We start from the raw sequence: 20,060 nt of genomic DNA on the forward strand, positions 1-20,060 counted from the left end.
TTTTTTAAGCTATTGTAGAATGTTTTTTTTTTAACTCTAGACAAATAAGATACAATTTTACGAGTACAGCAGCTAACGGGCGCCTATGCGCTGTTAAAAAAGTAATAATAAAATTACGAGTATAGGTGTAATGATAAAATTGTACGATAAATATAACAATAATTAATAAGCTATCTATGTTGATTCACAAAAACGTAAAACATCTTTAGAAAGTTTATTTTTTGAGTACATTGTTGTATTTAAGGCTAAATATGTAATACTGTTCTTTCATAATATACTTGAAAGTTTATAGTATTTTATGCAACAGTTGTATAAGAAGGGTCAAAAAAGGCGAGTGGCGTGAGTCACAATGTGAGCCGGAGCCGAAGGCGTAGGCGAACATTGTAAAGGAATACGCCACGAGCATTTTTTGACCTACTTATACAACGTTGCATACAATATTTTTCCTACGAGTCAACGAAAATAAATCTTAATTTAGGTAAACAAAGCAAAAGTAATATAGCCAAGACGCGCGAGCATACATTGTTACGCGCCCAGCCCGCCCCGGGCCGCGGCCGGCCGGTCAGCGACACCTCGTAACTCATGAGGCCCTGGTACTTGCTACTTGCAAAATTAAATTTTTGGACAGTTTTTTCTCAATTTTGGCCACCGTAGCCTACGGAGACTAACAAGCAACGCTAAGCGGTCTTCGTAGTCTATGGGTGTTGCTATATTACGGGTGTCAGATGCGTGTTTCTGACTTATGAAGTAATTATTTTTACTATGCAACCAAATGAATATTTTGTAAGTTGGCAGCAATGCACTTAGTTTAAAACTGTATTCGTTTTGGTTTTGTTAGGTTGGTAGCCATTAATCGCAGTAACGTTATAGCGATTTAAAGCACAAGAGCTTTTATGAGGAAAAGACAATATATATTTTTCTTGAAACCTTTTATGTATGTTCTTATATTCGTGTTAATGAATGCATAAATGACAGATAACAGTAGAGGAGTAGGAAAAATTCTAAATAAATCAAATCAGCCATACGTGGCACTTACTTACCTATAGTAAGGATGTATGTAACTTTGTAACTATAAGTAACTTATCCTCCTGAGACCCAGAAGCAATTGTTTTGTTTTTGAATTTGGAACCCTTAGTTACATAATAAAAGTTCAAAATACATTTTGGAATATGTACAAAAATTTCTCTCGGTTTCAGTTTCTTTCTACTCGGTTATAGATTATTTTTTAAATTTTTAACGCGAAGTTCGTGACGTCGCGGTAAAAAAAGTAACCTCTGAAAAATAATGCCAGGACCGTTTTGTTTGTTTAAATACTTATAGTTCGTTATTTAGCATTAGAAAAAAAGGTATATCTTATATATATCTTGGCATGTCTTTTTTATTGAAAATAGTAAATTGTGCAACGACTGTAAGTGAAATTTTGGATACGTGGGTGATAATACCCGACAGCTACAGGCTGGAGGGAATTAAAGACCCGAGTTTGAAATATTCTTATCCCCGGAGTTACACACAATGTTTTTCATCACACTTGTGAAGAAAACACTAAATTTTAAGCCAAATAATCCTTAAATACGGTGACATATCAAACATTCGGCCGCCATTTTGTATTTTCTTGACAGAGGCATCGAAGGCACAGACCTATTCGGCATTCAGCCACGATTGGAAATTATGTAAAAAATATTTTAAACGGACAGCCGTTTAAATTAATCTAATTAAATAATTTTAAACATAAACAAAAATATTAAATTATAAACGTCATTATTTTAAAAGTAAACTTACATGGTTCGTATGAATTACTGACAGAATTAAAAGAAAAAGCTAGAACTCCCTAGGGAGTTATAGCTTTTTTCACAATCCATAACTCTCGCGGGAACAATATAGGCCTTTGTCCTTCAGTACTCCTGCATGAAATAAGATCTTTTTCGAGCAAGTGTGATGAAAACGTTTCATCAGTAACTATTACTTATGAACGCAAAATAATGTAAACGATCGTAAATGTTTTATAATTGGTACATATTTGCAGTGACTTATTTTTCAGAAGTGTTTTTCAATAAAAAGACACGTAAAAATCGCTTACTTTCTGTCTATCGCCTAAGAAAAAGACATTAATGTGCGTTCTAAAATGTTTATGCAGTTAAATAAATAAATTATTACTATTAATATTTTTGGGCGAAAAGTTCAGATTATAATTTATTCTTAAATGGCTAGCTATCGTAAAATATTAGGTAGTAATACTAGTAATTATGGAATCCGCTTCGAGATGGACGTGACAGCGTCAAATGCCTGTCACTAGCCATCCTTTAAGATTTTAAGTCGATTAACTTAATGGAGAGTAGGAAGGACGCAGATGCGACCTCTTGAATTACTTTCATTACTGAATCGATGATTTAAAATTAATTTTACCTATCATATAAATCATAGAATTGACGACCGGTCTGGCCTAGTGGGTAGTGACCCTGCCTATGAAGCCGATGGCCCCGGGTTCAAATCCTGGTAAGGGCAGTCATGGGTGTTATCTATGTATTTAAGTATTTATAAATATTTATATATTATATATATCGTTGTCTAAGTACCCTTAACACAAGCCTTATTGAGCTTACTGTGGGACTTAGTCAATTTGTGTAATAATGTCCTATAATATTTATTTATTATATAAAGATTCGCTTTCAGCTCGTTTCATAAACCCACACCTAAACTTTAATGCCTTTAATTATGTAGCAGTCACATAAAGTACTATAACAAAAATCCGCCTCAAACATTCAATTGCATCGTTTTTGTTCATTTTCTTCAGAAGTCGTCAATTAGTTTCGACCCAAATCCAGGACAATCCCCGCGAAGCCGACAAATCTGATAATGTTACAGCAACACCCTTAACTGACCTTCGGTGGACTTTATGCTTTTGGTAATAAGGTCTACTTACTGTTAGTTAACAGTGTCAACGAACGTACTGACAGTAACGTCTTAACTGTACCCCTAGTGTAAATAAATTCGATTTCGAAACGTGACGTACGCGTTTGCGTTTAGTCTCATTTTGTATTGGATTTAGAAAGAGCGCGCCAAGCGGGACGTTTTGGAAACTCAAAATCCTATACAAAATGAGACTTAACGCAAACGCGTTCGTCACGTTATGATGTCGATCAAATTTACACTAGGGGTACTGGCCATCGCTGGCATCGCTAGATCTTAGGTATATATTTGCAGTAAGCCGACGAGATGTTTTCGTCATTCACCAATTATCTGCGAGCACTTAGCTTTTAATCTCTTCTATCGTAACGAGGTTATGTCCGCCATTACGCCTGTTTATGCGGGTATTTTAAGAGGCCTGTCAAAAGGCAGATTACTTAATGCTGGAAGTAAGGTTGGTTGTGCACGGCATTGTAGTATTGTAGAACATTAAATAAATTTTCATCACACTTGCTTGAAAAAGATCTTATTTCATGCAGGTGTACTAAAGGACAAAGGCCTATATTGTTCCCTAGGGAGTTATAGATTGTAAAAAAAGCTATAGCTCCCTAGGGAGTTATAAATAATATTTGACAAGTCTATTGTGTATTTTCCCACACTATTTCATAACCTAAGTGCTAAACCAATTCTTTGGTTGACATATATGTGAGCGTTAAAATTCACGATGCTCCGAAACTTCCTTGGCATTGGAAAAGTAAATAAGTTTTTGGCAAAAATTTCATTTTTGGTAGAAGCTTTTATCGCTGACTGTACTTTTCTTTCCACAGGTAACTAATACTCATCGAGCCAATTCTAAAACCCCCAAACAAAATTAGGTTGCGTTGTTTTATCACAGAGTTCCTATGTCCACCTCTTGTCTCGATCATCAGATCAGCTCGATGGTACCATAATATTGCATTGTCACCCGACTTACATATGTATGCAAATTTTCAGCTCAATTGGAAACCGGGAAGTGGATCAAATTTAACTTGCAAGATTTGATTACAAACAGACCACGGTCAGGTGAAAGTAAAATAAATAAAAGCTTGTAAAAAGATCCGGCCAAGTGCGAGTCGTACTCGCGCACTGAGGGTTCCGTATTGGTTCCAAAGCTGTTCGTATATATTATTATATGATTTAACTAAAAGTTTACGGTTTTCGCAATTTTTCCTTTGTCTGTGCTATAAGACGTTGCTTCGTACCAAATTTCAAGATTCTGAGTTCACGGGAAGTACCCTGTAGGTTTTGATTCCCGTGAGAGTGTCGAAAATTTACGGCATAAACGGTTGTATCTTTTGATTGCGTTGGCTTAGAAGTTTGATTTTTTCACAGCTCCAAGAGACAGTAGACCTGAGTATTTGTTATAAATTCCAGCTTGATATATCCACGCGTTCCCGAGAAAAAGGGTCTTGACAGACAAATAGACGGACGGACGGACAACAAAGTGATCCTATAAGGGTTCCGTTTTTCCTTTCGAGGTATAGAACCCTAAATAAGACCGAAAATTCAAGAAAAAACAACAAAAATAATGCGATAATTTAGCAAAAAGTTTTCATGCAGTGTGAACAGGCCTTAAGGAAAATGGACGCAAGGGTTTGTTGATTAAAATTTTGCTTTAATTTGGAAGTAATTTTGGCATTAAGTCTCAGTTAATGTAAATTAGTGGACAGCTTAGGACATCTTGTTCTGAGTCAGGAAAGACGACATTTGATATTTTAAGAAGATCTTAAGATGGAGACCTCAGAGGAAGCCATAAATGATAAGTAGGTAATATAATTAGAATATAAGTCAATCTAGATTATTAAACTTTAGATGTTAAGACATTATTATTTTTTTCGAAATAAAATATTAAACGCGTCAAAAAAAAAAACAAAAAAAATCAAGATTATTAATAACTAAAAAAATCAATATTTGGGTACAATCTTACACAAATCTACCTAGCGACGACGATATTTATATGTATATGTATAGATAAATACATACTTATATACATAGAAAACAACCATGACTCAGGTACAAATATCTGTGTTCATCACGCAAAAAAATTACCGGGATTCGAACCCGGGCCCATCGGCTTCATACGCAGGGTCATTAGTGTCGCTACCCATTAGGCCAGAATAGTCGACGTAAAACTATTAAATAAAATAAAACCACCCCACCAGGATTTTGGAAAAGAGCTGATACTTTTCAAACTGCTTTATCTATTTTTATCAAACATAGCTAAGAACTACCGCTTTCACGTAAAGAAACCGCATTGGAATCGGTCCATCCGTTTGAGAGCTACGATGCCACAGATAGATACATAGACATTGGCGTCAAACGTATAACACCCAACTTTATGCCTCGGGGGTTAAAAAAACCCTTGAAGCTTACTTTCCGAATAACTTTTAGAATTTTGAAGTACAGTCAGCATCAAAAGTAACGGATGAAACAACGCGCCAAAAGTATCTGATATTCCGGATAACTTTTCCAAATATATATAAATTTCTAAAATTCACGCTCGAAAGTATATCTTTTACAGTCTTTGTTGCTCTATATTAAATACATCACTTTTTGTTAAGCTGTTACAGAATGGTAGATACTTATGAAACCTTATTTGATCCGCTACTTTTGATGCTGACTGTACCTACAAGATAATCTAGATTATTTAATACTAGATATTTCCGTAGCTTCACATGTGTAGGTTTCAGTCTTTTGACTTTGACTTCACTCCACAAATTCTCTTTTTCTCGCCTTAACTATTACAGTCTTACTTCGCCCCTAGAAATGTCAAAAAAATTAATCAGTCCACTAAGACAGACTAACAATTATTTTTGCAATTTTTTATATCCGTTCGTTTGTAACTAGATGTATTTAGAAGTAACTTCACCAAATGGTGCCGTGCTGTTCATGACTGGAGAAGAAAAAACATAGTTTTAATTTGTTTGCATTAAAAACATAAAATACGAATATGACATACAACTTTTATCGCGCAAAGCGGTTGAAATCTTACAGCAGTTTTATACCAAAATACTCCAAAGGTGTTCCTAATGTCTCATGATTCGTTACGTTATTCTATAGTTTTATAGATTAAGTAGTGTAATTGTAAAACGTTAAAAAGGTAGCCAGACTAAAAATGTTTCACATTTATTGGCCGTTAGCGACAGCTTGGGCAAAAATGCTTTCGTATGTCCGTATGTTCTCCTCTACACGTCGCAATACTTAACCGATTTTCGTAAAACTTTGTGAGCGGATTCGATGATTTATTTATTTAAAAAAAATTGCACAATATAGCAAATAGTACAAATGGCGAACTTAATGCCTAAAGGCATTCTCTACCAGTCAACCATGAGGCTAAACAGAAACAGTAGTAGGTACAGGCATTAAACAAAACAAAAACAGAATAAGTAACTTAAAACAAGCAATATAGCGATAAATAATAAAAATTTAAAAGTGGAAAAATTACTGTCTTGGGTGAGACTTGAACTCACGGCCTCTGGATAGATACTCCAATTAAAATAATATATACATAGGTTACTACATTCTGCAATAGACAAATATAAAACAAAGGGGTGGCCTATCACATATACTTTTTAAAACTATATGTTCATAGACAATGATTGGCCGGAAAACATTTACTTTCTTTTTAAATTTACTTATTAAGAAATCTTAACTTTGTATGAAATTAAAATGTTGTAGAATATGCGTGAATCGTCCTTAGCCCACGGCGAGGTTTTCAAAGTTAAAATCTATTTTTTAATAAGTAAATTCAAAAATAAAAAAGGCCTTCCGGCCAAACATTGTTTATGGAAATATAGTTTTATAAAATATATGCGATAGGCCACCTCATTGTTTCATATTTGTCTATTGCAAAACTTATCTAGTTAAGTGACCTACGTACTAACAGCAACAAACTTCATTTTCTGTCGATTCTGTTTTTTTATTTTTTGGAATTTATTGAGTTTTAAGCTATGCTCGCGAGGTTTGACACAGCTGACAGAGCCACTAGTAATATAGTCTGTTCGGAAGGAAAAGAGTCGTGGAATGTATTGGGCTCCATATATTCCACAACTCTTCTCTTTCCGCACAGACTATTAGTTTGTATTTTCTGCTCCGTTCCTAAAATGGTATATAAAACTTCCCACGTAAATCCTACCCTGACTTTTAACCTTCAAATATTGAATAAAAACATTCCAAAAAAGCGGATATTACTTCGCAAATCCGTGGGCTTTACTGGATGAACCCAAATCTTGGCCAATAACGTACATAATTGAAGAGTTTTGAGTACAAAGCTGTATCGGAAATTGCCGTCGGTGCCCCGGAAGTGGACACAACGCCGCCATTGCGGTGATTAAATAGACATATTGATTCTACGTACTTAAGGACGACTCTACAACATTTGATGATTTCGGTGGTCTATATTTTTGCGAATCAAACGGGTCTCTATTGTTTCCCATAAAGTTTTAAGTCATAATGTATTGTTTTTCCGCATTTTCATTAGTCGTCATTTGGTTTTTCTCAGAAACGCGTAACTTTTTAGGATTGGCATGAAACAAAACTAACCTAACCTAGCTTATTTATAGGATAACCTTACGAAAATCCTGAAAAGTAATCTGTTTCAGAGTTATGACTAATGATAATCTGACTATCATTACATGATGACTTTCAATAAAGGGATCCGTGAAACAAAGGGATCCGGAATCAAACACGTTTGCGTGACAACGGTGGTAAACGTTTGTCTGGCTTAAGCAATATTGAGTGACTTCGGTGGTTAGTCTTATCGTCTTAGTCTCAATATGCGACTTGATTTATACATTTAAAAACAAAGACCTTTTATAAGATTTATAATTTTGCTGATACGTTCATACTTATACATTTACAAATTTAATACTTCAAACACACAAAGCTGTATCGGAAATTGCCACCGATGCCCCAGATGTAGACACAGTGCCGTCTTTGCGGTGATTAAATATAAATATTGATTTTACGTACTTAAGGATGATTCTCGTTTTACGTGACTTCAGTGGTCAATATTTTTTTAAGTTTCTATATGCAATTTTGCGTGATCTTATAGTTTTTACACATATATAATTCAAAACTTTCGTGATTATTATATACATTGATTCTACATACTAAGGGTGATATTCTGCATTTTGTGTGATGTCGGTGGGCTTCTGTAATAGTCTCGAAAAAAGTTCTTATGTATCTATTTCACTGCTACCATTAACTTTAAAAACGATTACCTACATTTTATTTTTATTTATTTATTAAGTACAACCACATCGTATATATTACATATGTTACATCACAATAATCTTAAAGTACTTCACCTGATATAATACGACAATTATAGAGTACATAGCGTTGTCCATGTATGATATTGGGAACGTCATAAGAACTATGGGACATTACATTTTATAACATTAAATTTGTAAGACTTATAAAACAATTAACTACATAATAACGTTGCATTTTTTTAAACAAATTCTTAAAACATACAGTATTTTATTTTAGCCAACTATAACTATTACTGACCAATCACATTTACTTATACTTTACTTTACTTTTTTAATAGCGGACAACTGTGTGATATCTGGGTGAAACATATAAAAACGAATAAATGCGTGTTTTCTCAGAGATAAGACCTAGCTAGATCGAATTTTCGCCCCCGAAAACCCCCATATAGCAAATTTCTGAAATCCATAAAATGTATCTTATATGTATACCTATACATACAAGATAGTGTTGGTTAAGACTCGAGTGCTTTGAGTTCTCTGCTTTGAAACTCGACTCACATATTAAGTTTAAACTCGAGTTCTTTTCAACTTGTTAGAGAGTTTAGGCTTTTTTCAACTTGTTAGAGACTCGAGTCTTTTCAACTTGTTAGAGAATCGAGTCTTTTGTAGGGACTTTAGTTCTTTTCAAAGAACTCTCAATTTTTTGTTTGAAAATTTCCAAATGCTTTATCCTTTAGTATTAATAGCACACAAATAATACAATAACGAAAAATTTCTTTACTTTTATTTAGATTAAACCTCTGAAATTGTTGACGGAGTCTTTACTCGGAGGCTCGAGTCCTTTTGAGCTCTCATAAAAAAGACTCAATAAATGACTCGCCTCGAGAGTTAAAAGACTCGGAAGTTTTTAAGTGCCGAGTTCGTAAAAACGAGTCGAGTTCTTCAAATTCAGACTCAAAACACACGAGTTCCTACCAAAACTACTAATACAAGAATTGCTCATTTAAAGGTATAAGATTGTTGCGGGTTGAGAAAATGTACTTAGTGAGAAGTGATACGTGTCAGACGAGTGTCAGTCATATGGACTGTTTTTGAAGTAGAACATGTGATAAAAGCTTCGTCTATATAAAATTTTTTTGAAGTAGAACATGTGATAAAAGCTTCGTCTATATAAAATTCCGCCGCTTGCTGAACCCTAAAAAGTTAGTTTAGTTGTAAAGTTATTACGCGGGGGTTAGTCTGTCCGTCTGTCGGACACGATGATCCCCCAGCTTGGTCGGTCTACTTCGGACAGCTCTTTGCTAACTTTTACATTCACTGTTTGGTGCTACTATTAATAAGTACATAACGGAATTTTTAACTCTTTGATGTTCTTTTTTCTCTTTTTTATGATACAGGTGGCAAACGACCAGACGAATTGCTTGATTTTAAGGGATTACCGTGAGTTTCTTTGCTCGAAATTAACCAATCTCGATTTTCGTGTTTATAACCCAGAGTCAGCTGTCGGTTCGACAGTGTGTTGAGCAAGAATCGGAACCGGTTTTAAAAATAGCGGTGAATGCCGGTTTATTTCGGCTTTACTCCGAACTTTCATAAAAACGCGAACATTTTTAAGAACTTTGTTGTAACCTTAATAAACCGGTTTATTCGACGAGCGACGAGACGGCCGGGTGGTGTGCCGCGTAAACTAAAGACACCGACATAGGAAAAACCGGTTTTTATTGTTCTAAACCGGTTAACCTGACAAGAACTTTATGGAAATGTTCTCCGGTTTAAAAATAACGATTTTACGAACGAAACCGAAATTAAAAGGTTTTGCGCCAAGTACATGATAACGGTTTGGAAATTTAACCGGTTTCCGAGCCTTGGTGTTGAGTGTTGACGCTTTTAAGATTTGGCTTGGCAACGCCTTCAAGCATATCAGTTGCTAGTGCATATAAAAGGGATAATATTTTATTTTATCCTTTTTATAGTAGGTTTTTTTAAGTTTATTGTTATAATAACACACATTTAGACATTTGTTGATAATGCCAACTCGTCATTCCATAGGCAATCAACTCCTTAAGTAATTATTCATTATCAGTTATCAACTATTTCTTATTTTCTTGTAAGATACATCCCATCAAAAACAATACTTGTCAAAAAAACCAAGTCTCGCAACTCAGTTGTTCTGCGGTAAAAAGTTGTGAGATCCATGTAATACCAAGTCGGTATTTAATTTATTCAGTCTCTACTTAAGCGACTTTCTGTCTTAATACGTCCAGTCTCTAAGACCACGATCGTGGTCCATAACAATTGAAAATCAATTGTGTCTGGAATCTCCGTACTCAAAGCATTAAGTTGTTACGTAACAATTAACAGCATCTTATAGTGACGCATATCAATATTAAAATTCTTTAATGTTTTATATAAATATATTGAGACTTGGCCATCGCCTGAAAACACGTGTAAATTCAATCGCCTGAAAACACATGTAAATTCAATTATTTAGTGCGATGGCCAAGTCTCAATATATTTATATAAAACATTAAAGAATTTTAATATTGATATGCGTCACTATAAGATGCTGTTAATTATTACGTAACAACTTAATGCTTCGAGTACGGAGATTCCAGACACAATTGATTTTCAATTGTTATGGACCACGATCGTGGTCTTAGAGACTGGACGTATTAAGACAGAAAGTCGCTTAAGTAGAGACTGAATAAATTAATAACCGACTTGGTATTACATGGATCTCACAACTTTTTACCGCAGAACAACTGAGTTGCGAGACTTGGTTTTTTTGACAAGTATTGTTTTTGATGGGATCTCATTTCTTTTTGTATTTTGTAGACAGTTCTACTTTTTTCCTTTTCGGTACCTTCTACTTATTGTATATATGTATATCTACCAGCAACGAATTTTCTTAAAGACCTCTCTCTGACTTATGAACTTTTTTTCATGACGGGAATACCCATTTTTTGCTCGATTTGGCAGGGGCACTACCATGCGCCTATATTTATATGGGACTAGCTTAAACCCGCGGCTTCGCACGCAATAATAATAACTGCCGTAAAACATAAATAAAACATCGTTACGAATAAAGCCAAAATTGAAAAATTTAACTGAAGACTTGGCTGTATGGGCTTAATTTTCTTTGCGGTCTTTTCTAGATTTTTTAGTTTTTCCTTGATTCATACACCAAACACTACTTATATTCCAAATTTGAAGCTTCTAGGTCTGCTAGAAGTGCCTTAGAATTTTGATGATCGGTGAGTCAGTGAGTGACAAAATTAAGAAATTTGACCCGTTATAATTCTTAAAATACTGGTTCAAATTGAATGAAATTTGAAATATACTGTGTCTTTACAATGCCTGCATGGTTACTGAAAATTTCAGTCTTCTAGTTTTATCCACAACGAAGTTACAGGGGGTCAAAATGGTCTGAATTGCTTCGAGAAAAGGATGGTACGGCCGTGATGCTTTTTTGCTCGACTTGGTGGGGGCACTGCCGTGCCCCCAGATACTAATATTTAATAATCACTCATAATTTTACTGTGCGTTATATCAGTTAGTTAATTAGTCCACGAACAAAATGTAATGTTAAGAAATAGTCACAACCGAATACAGACCCTCCTCCTATGAAATTGAAATCGGTTAAAAACAGGGATCGTAACCGGTATTCTGACTACCGGTTTTAAATTAGGTATAACCGGTTATAGTTGTGATTACCGGTACAATCAATAACGGTATTCATGTCTATTAGCGATTTTTCCATTAGACAACAATACCTGTATTTTACATGTTACCCTTAAACACCATTACCGGTAATACATGTCAATGTCAATACACTTCTTTATTTATTTCTTCGAATATCGCTTTTCCGTATTGCTAAATTGTCAAAATATTTCGTACTTAGTACTTTAGCTAGACTTTTCTTTTTCGAATAAAATGAAGGACACAATAATAATAGACACTTCAACCAGCTATGCAGAATGTTATCGCGTGACATTACAATATTACACTTATTTGTTGTGATATAGTAGTGTCTGATTGACATCTTACCTTTCAGTGCAATGAATAGCGGTATTGAATAAAGGTATTTAATATTGTAAATAGTCTATATATAGAGGTAAAAACAAAAGCGAAATTAAAAACAATACCTATTCGCAATATTATTTTATTATTATTATATAGCCCTTTGTTCTGAACATGATTGTTCTTTTTGATAGTCTTGAATTATCATATGAAGTCTCTTAGTTCAGTGTGCCTGTCGGCAAAGGCCTCCTCCAACTCCTTCCAGTATCTTCTCTCTCTTGCCACCCTTGTCCAGAGTGGTCCCACTGTACGAATAATTTCGTCTTCCCATCTTGTTACTTGAGGGCCTTCGCAATATAGGTATTCTTTTTATAGCGGTAATAGTTTGACAATCTTTTTACAGGTATTAAATAAAACCGGTTTTAAAATCCCTGGTTAAAAAACCTAAATTATAAGTACCTACCTGTTTTACGATGAAAATTGACACAGGAAAGTCGCAGTAATATATATCATTATTGAGCAGAAAATCAGGCCTCTTGAACTCCGACCCAACAAAAGTTATAAATGCAAATTAAATTATCTCCAAAAATCTTTAATTAGACTATTCCGAACATCTGGCGTTTCACCTACTTAATAATAGACCGATTAACGCATGAACCATCTTAAGTAGAAACTTATTTAATCGAAAATAAGTCTTGTGTACCTTAAAATAAGGTGGTGTTGAAGTGAAGGGGTAAGTTGGTAAGTAGTTATCGTTTAGGTAATTTGACTTGAATGACCTTTTCTTATTGTGAAGGTTGGAATTAATTGTAGCATTAAAGTTTTGATCTGAAGTTGGCTGGGAGGGTTGAGCGATCGTTGGTTACTTATTTATGATGGTTGAATCAAGGTGTGATTATGTCCAGAGTCCAGATTTGTGTAAGAGAGCGATTCAGATTAAATAAATATTATAAGGAAATTCTTACACAAATTGTCTTTTTTTTTCATATGCAGGGTAGGCATGAGTTTAAATAAAGTTTCTATAAATTGTGATATCGACATAATATATAATGACAGCATAGCAGTAATAAAAAATAAATAAATTAGACACTTCATGGGTGACAATAATTCTGGCGCAGGACAGGGCTCGGTGCATTATTGAATATGTACCTACAGGATTCAACTACTTTTTTCTTATTTTTTAATTTATTTTTGTAAAAATGAATCATATATATATATACTGTTAGTTCTTATGCTGTAGGAACTTGTATGTGTAAATTAAGATGGGCAAAAACTTTTTATAATTTATTGTATTTCTATAAGTGAGAACCTGTAATTGGCTCTGTAATTCTATTGGAAGTTCTAGATATATATAGCGCTGTTGGTTTTCCATATACTAAAATAAAATAGTCCTACGGTAAGTTCAAAAAGACTTGTCTTGTGGGTACTCAGACAACGATATATATAATATACAAATACTAAAATACATAGAAAACATTCATGACTCAAGAACAAATATCTGTACTCATCACACAAATAAATGCCTTTACCGGGATGCGAACCCAGAACCATCGGCTTCATAGGCAGGGTCACTAATCACTACCCACTAGGCCGTTTTTAGGGTTCCGTACCCAAACGGTCAAACCGGACCCTATTACTGAGACTCCGCTGTCCGTCTGTCCGTCCATCTGTCACCAGGCTGTATGAACTGTGATAGTTAGCCAGTTGAAATTTCTACAGATTATGTATTTCTGTTGTCGCTATAACAACAAATACTAAAACAGAATAAAATAAATATTTCTTTCCAATCTCGAGGTTCTCATCCAATCACCGAAGTTAAGCAACGTCGGGCGGGGTCAGTACTTGGATGGGTGACCGTTTTTATAGATAATGGTACGGACTATTAAATTAATCAAATTAAATATATTATTAACATAAACAATAAAAATAAATTATAAACGTCAGTATTTTAAAAGTAAAACTCATTTTTACCTACTTGGTACAGTCAGCGTCAAATACTTTATAGCAACCAAAGTGGCCAAATAGTTCGGTACACCATATATTTAGTATAGTGTACCGAACTTATTTGGCCACTTTGACTGCTACAAAGTATTTGACGCTGACTGTACGTATGAATTAGTGACACGATAAAAAAAAGCTATAATTCCTTCGGGAGTTATAGCTTTTTTTTCAACAATACATGCCTTTGTCCTGTATGAAATAAGATCTATTTCGAGCAAGTGTGATGAAAAGATAATTTATTTTTCAAGTAGGCATGTTACAATGCAATTATCAATGTCAAATAAAGCTACACCGGCTCTGACCCTACACCACTGAAGTTTTAGGTCCTCCCCTCAATTGGAGGAGGGTATCCCAATATGGGACCGGCAAGAAGCTCGGCGGTAACCCTGCTTTTCTGGCACTTACAAAGTTAAGTTCCGAAGGTTTGCTTAAGTAATGCCACCACTGGACCGAAAAACAAGCTTTTAAGACGAAAGTGCCCGACGGCCGGTAACCGCCTTTCCATACAAACGTAGTCCCCATTTTCCTCTCTATATAAAAAAAAAAATTTAAATTTAATCTGTTTATTTCAGTTTTTGTTGAGGTACAGTCAGCACTCAGTTATAATATCTATATTTGGAGATTTTGTTAACTAAGTTTAGCCTTAACTAAGTATATGATTAGTCCTGTTGGCAGTTAGTGTTTACATGTTATTATAATACTATTTGTAACAAAAATTAATTCATTTAATCAGTGCTTTCTTAAGTATACTCTTTATTTTATCAGGATGCTTTTCTAAAGTTTCTACTACTTGTTTGGGTAAGCTGTTCAGGATATTAGGCAGGTATGTTGGCCAGAGCCTTTTCCCATATTCATTGTTACTTTTAGTTATTTTAAAGTATGGTTCATTGGTTAAGGTCCGGAGGTGGGATGGTCTCCTATACCTGTCCAGCTGCCCCAGCAAGTGTTTATATTCTAATATTACAGCAAGTTTTACTTTGTCATATACACAAAATATTTTGACATAATTTGATGTAACAATTTTGAATGATTCACGGTTGGTTCCACTAAACTTAAATCGATCGGGATATAAACCGTGATTACCTTTTATATTAAACTTAGAATAAATTTCAAAGTGGAAAAATTACTGTCTTGGGTGAGACTTGAACTCACGGCCTCTGGATCGATACTCCAGCGCTCTGCCATCTGAGCCACCAAGACCTCATCCATAAGCAGCAAATTTTTCCACCATATGGGTCTAGGGGACCCTAGCGACATCTACCGTAAGAACGTAATTACGTTTACGTTTAAGAATTTATTCTAATCTTAATAGCATCATTCGCAAACGTTTCTGCTTGTTAATAATTACCTTTTATATTGTTTTGATTGAGCTCCCGATATTTCGACGCAGTTACATGCATCTTGTTCACGGGTAACATCAAAACAATATGAAAGGTAATCACGGTTTATATCCCGGTCGATTTAAGTGTAATAATTTGATGTATATCAACCACAGCAAAGGGGCATACCCCTTTGTGTGATTTTTTTAGATTATTGACCGAAGCGTTAGCGAAGATAACCGTAATTAATAGAATCAGGCGTTACTTTGCGGAAATCCATGCTAATTAAAGCAAGAAATATTACTTTGCTAATCCGCGAGAAAATAACGTGTTAGTCAATCAGTGCTAACCCGATATACTTACTTGCGTATTTTTACATGCAATTAATGTTCCCACCCTCCCACCGCAAAAATAAATACGCAAATAAATATAACAACCCACCACCAAAAGTACAAAACTCAGTTTTATTATAATAAGAACTAGGAGCATTAAAAAAATGTATAGAATTTGTTTTTCACCCCTAACCTTATATTAATGAAAAAATAAAAAAAGTCAAACAGGGAAATAGCTAATATAGTCAAACATACCTTAACCATAATTGTATAAACATACCTTCTATTATGTCAATATCCAGGGAGGAAAATGAGGACTATGTTTGTATGGAGAAGCGTTATTCCCCTTTCCTTTTAAAGCCAGGAATTGAATCCTAACTCGAATCGAACTAATAAATTATTCTTGACCGACGAAAGAGTTACGAGTGCCATATCTCTCTCTCTCGCTCTCGTTTAAACTGTCATTAGGCGTCCCTTACAATATCTAACAACGTTATAAGGTGGTCGTAATTTTTCTCTAAGAAACGAGGAAAAGCTCGTTGGGGGTTAATTTGGAGGGTTCTGTTCTGAAAATAAGTTTTTGGCAAAAATTTCATTTTGGTTACAAGCTTTTATCGCTGACTTGTACTTTTTTTTTAGACAGGCGACTAATACTCATCGAGCTAATTCTAAAACCCCAAACACAATTAGGTTGCGTTATTTTATCACAGAGTTCCAATGGCCACCTTCTGTCTCCATCATCAGATCAGCTCGATGGTACTATAATATTGCATTGTCAGAATACAGAATTTTATTGGTAAAATAAAGATACATCTTACAAGTCAAAATAAAATACAATTTTACTATAGTATACTAATAATTATAGATTCAATAAAACAAATCAGTAATAGAAAACAATAAAAATATTTCGTTTCACGGTGTTGGGTCAATGATCTTTGGTTGAGGTTATACACATGAACTCATGAATTAAGTAGCATGCGTGTACAATAAGTAATAATTTAAGATTCTTTTTAAAAATTGAATCCGTTTTCGAGTCCTTTAAAGTAGATGGGAGTGAATTATAAAATGTTGGTCCGATTACACTAAACGATCGTCTCGACTTAGCGAGTCGGCAACTCGGAGCAACCAGTTTGGGAATCCTGCGGGGCGGCCGGTGACAGGTACGTTAGTTTTATACGTATGCATATTTGCTCTGACGTACGTACAAGCCGACAGTACAAATATACAGGGCAAAGTTAATATTTTATGCTTTTTAAATAGCGGTCTGGGTGGTCAAGGGGTTCACTGTCGATAATGCGGAGAGCACGTTTTTGCATCCTAAACACCCTATCACGTTCAGCGGCTGTGGCCCAGAGATCTACACCATGTGTAAGGATCGAATGGAAATATCCGTAATACGCTCTTTTGAGATTATCCGAAGTTAGGCTGGGTGCTAACCTGGACAGTGCGTAGCAGGCTGAAGCCAGCCTGTCGCAGGTCGACTGGATATGTGGACCCCAAGTCAGCCCGGCATCAATTTCGAACCCAAGATATTTAACTGTATCAACCTGAGGGATTTGGGTGTTGTTAAGAACTATATTTAATTTTGTTTTAATCATGTTTCTTAACTGGAAGTGGATAATATTAGTTTTATCCAAGTTTAATACCATACCATTAGCATTAAACTAAATGCAAATTTTCAGCTTCATCGGAAACCGGGAAGTGGGTCAAATTAGTCTTGCAAGATTTGACCCGTACATACGTAGGTACAGTCAGCGTCAAATAATTCGTAGCAGTCAAAGTAGCCAAATAGTTCGGTACACCATATATTTAGTATGGTGTACCGAACTATTTGGCCACTTTGACTGCTACGAAGTATTTGACGCTGACTGTACATTGCAAGTTAAATAATAGGCAGTAATAAAATATGGGTTATGTTAACGACATCAATTATGGGACATTTAAAGAGAAAATTTGGAGTATTTTTGATATTTCACCGATTCTTGCAAAATTTTTACCGCTTTGTGCATTAAAGTTGAATTTTCTATTCGCCTTTATGTTTATTATAGATACTGCAATTCGTTTTAATATTATTAAAAAATTTAAACTATAAATATTGTAAGAACATTCTTAATAGTAATATTGTAAGTTCTAGTAAGGATATATAAAAAAAATATATTTATATTTTTATAAAAAGTAATTAAATGTTGCATATAGCGTTATTATAACACGGGCATTACATTTAACTAACCAAACAATTGAAAACTGTGACATATTAATAACATTTCGAACATCGATCGTCCGGGTTAATACTTACGTTTAGTAGCAAATGTATGTACTCGTACTAAACACTAATCAACATGTAAACAGGCTCTAAGGCAAGTGAACACGCTTGTAAGGGCCTTATAAGATAAAAATTAGTTATTGATTATATCCGAAATGGAGTTTATTAGAATATCGGTATCTTTGAGAAAGTTACTTAATTTAAGCTCAGGGATGCACCCTTGAAATCAACGGAAATAAAAAAACACGGTGTATAATAACAACTAACGATATATATAATATATAAATATAGAATACAGCCATGACTCAGGTCAGGAACAAATATTCGTGCTCATCACACAAATAAATGCCCTTACCAGGATTTGACCCCGGGACAAATCAAAATGAAAATATATGTCTCGCTCGCACGTCTGAGCGGCGGCGTTATGATTCGCGACTAATGTGAAAACCGCCGCAGATTAGTAACATTAAAGGTCCCCAAATATTCGTAAATGGACCCCTAAAAAAATCGACGCCCCTAAGGGGCGAAGTTCAAGCCAGATGGCGAGAGGCTATTCAAATTTTCTTGTTAAAATTTCCGTGTTTTAATAAAAGAAGTTGGGACTCGGGATGGTTAGCAGTAAATAGGCCGTGATCGTGCGCCGTTTTTTATTTCTTCTTTGTATTGGGCTAATTAGGCATGTTTTTTTATTTATTGTTCAGATGTTAATTAAGAATCTTGATGTAATTAACTTTAGTAATCAAATACATGGATCGAAAATAGGTTTCTTAGCTTCTTAGAGATTATTTTATCATTTATCTTATATATATTTTAACAGTTCCGTTATTTGTATGTTAGTAAGAAACGTTCCTAAAACAATATGTAAATGGCTAAAAACGTTGAAGGTAGTCCTATTTATTTAGTAGTATTTGAAACATTATATAATAATAATAATAATTAATATATCCTTAACAGTCTTTTGTCAGGAGGCAACAAAGTGCGCGCCTTCAACGCCTGGGTAATGCCCCTACTCACATACTCCTTTGGCATACTAAGGTGGACTCAGACCGAGCTGGACGCCCTGGATCGGAGGGTCCGACTACTGCTAACCACACACCGTATGCTACACCCACGCTCGTCAGTTATGAGATTGTACATCTCACGGAAGTGTGGAGGTCGCGGCTTCCTAAACGCCAAAGATCTCCACAACCGCGAGGTGTGCAATCTCAGGAATTATTTCCTTAACAACGAGTGTGGGATGCATCGTGATGTGGTGGCAGTAGATAGGAACCTCACGCCGCTCTCCTTGGCAAACGAGAACTGGCGCAAACCTGTGGTACTAAGTACTGCGGATCGCAAGGCGGCATGGGAGGGTAAGGTGCTACACGGGCGGTTCTACAAGGCCCTCACGGGACCCGACGTAGACCTGCTCGCGTCGGTGAACTGGTTACGATTCGGGGACCTCTTCGGAGAAACCGAAGGTTTTGCCTGTGCAATTGCGGACGAAGTGATGATGACGAACAACTATCGGAAATATATCCTGAAGGACGGTACGGTCGACATTTGTCGGGCATGCCGCCGTCCCGGAGAGTCACTCAGGCATATCATTTCCGGTTGTTCTCATCTTGCTAACGGCGAGTACTTGCACAGACATAATCTCGTAGCCAGGATTATTCACCAGCAACTTGCTCTTCTATACGGCCTTGTGGACCGCGAAGTACCGTACTACAAGTACTCACCTGCGTCAGTTCTCGAAAATGGTCGTGCCACGCTCTATTGGGATCGATCTATTATTACCGACAGGACTATTGTAGCCAATAAGCCTGACATCGTGATAATAGATCGATCGCAACGCCGGGCCGTGCTCGTCGACATCACCATCCCCCATGATGAGAATCTCGTGAAAGCCGAGAAGGACAAGTCCAGTAAGTACCTAGACTTGGCTCACGAGATAACCGCCATGTGGGATGTTGATTCGACGATCATT

General features: G+C 35.5%; 1 non-coding gene across 1 annotated transcript; it reads right to left on the minus strand.

Annotated features, from left to right (window-relative positions):
* Positions 1–15,307: 15,307 nt before the first annotated feature.
* On the minus strand, positions 15,308–15,380 carry Trnad-auc (transfer RNA aspartic acid (anticodon AUC)). The gene has a single exon. It is a non-coding gene; the product is annotated as a tRNA-Asp (tRNA).
* Positions 15,381–20,060: the final 4,680 nt, after the last annotated feature.

The sequence above is a fragment of the Cydia pomonella genome, chromosome 2, assembly GCF_033807575.1.
Source record: "Cydia pomonella isolate Wapato2018A chromosome 2, ilCydPomo1, whole genome shotgun sequence".
Lineage (NCBI taxonomy): Eukaryota > Metazoa > Arthropoda > Insecta > Lepidoptera > Tortricidae > Cydia > Cydia pomonella.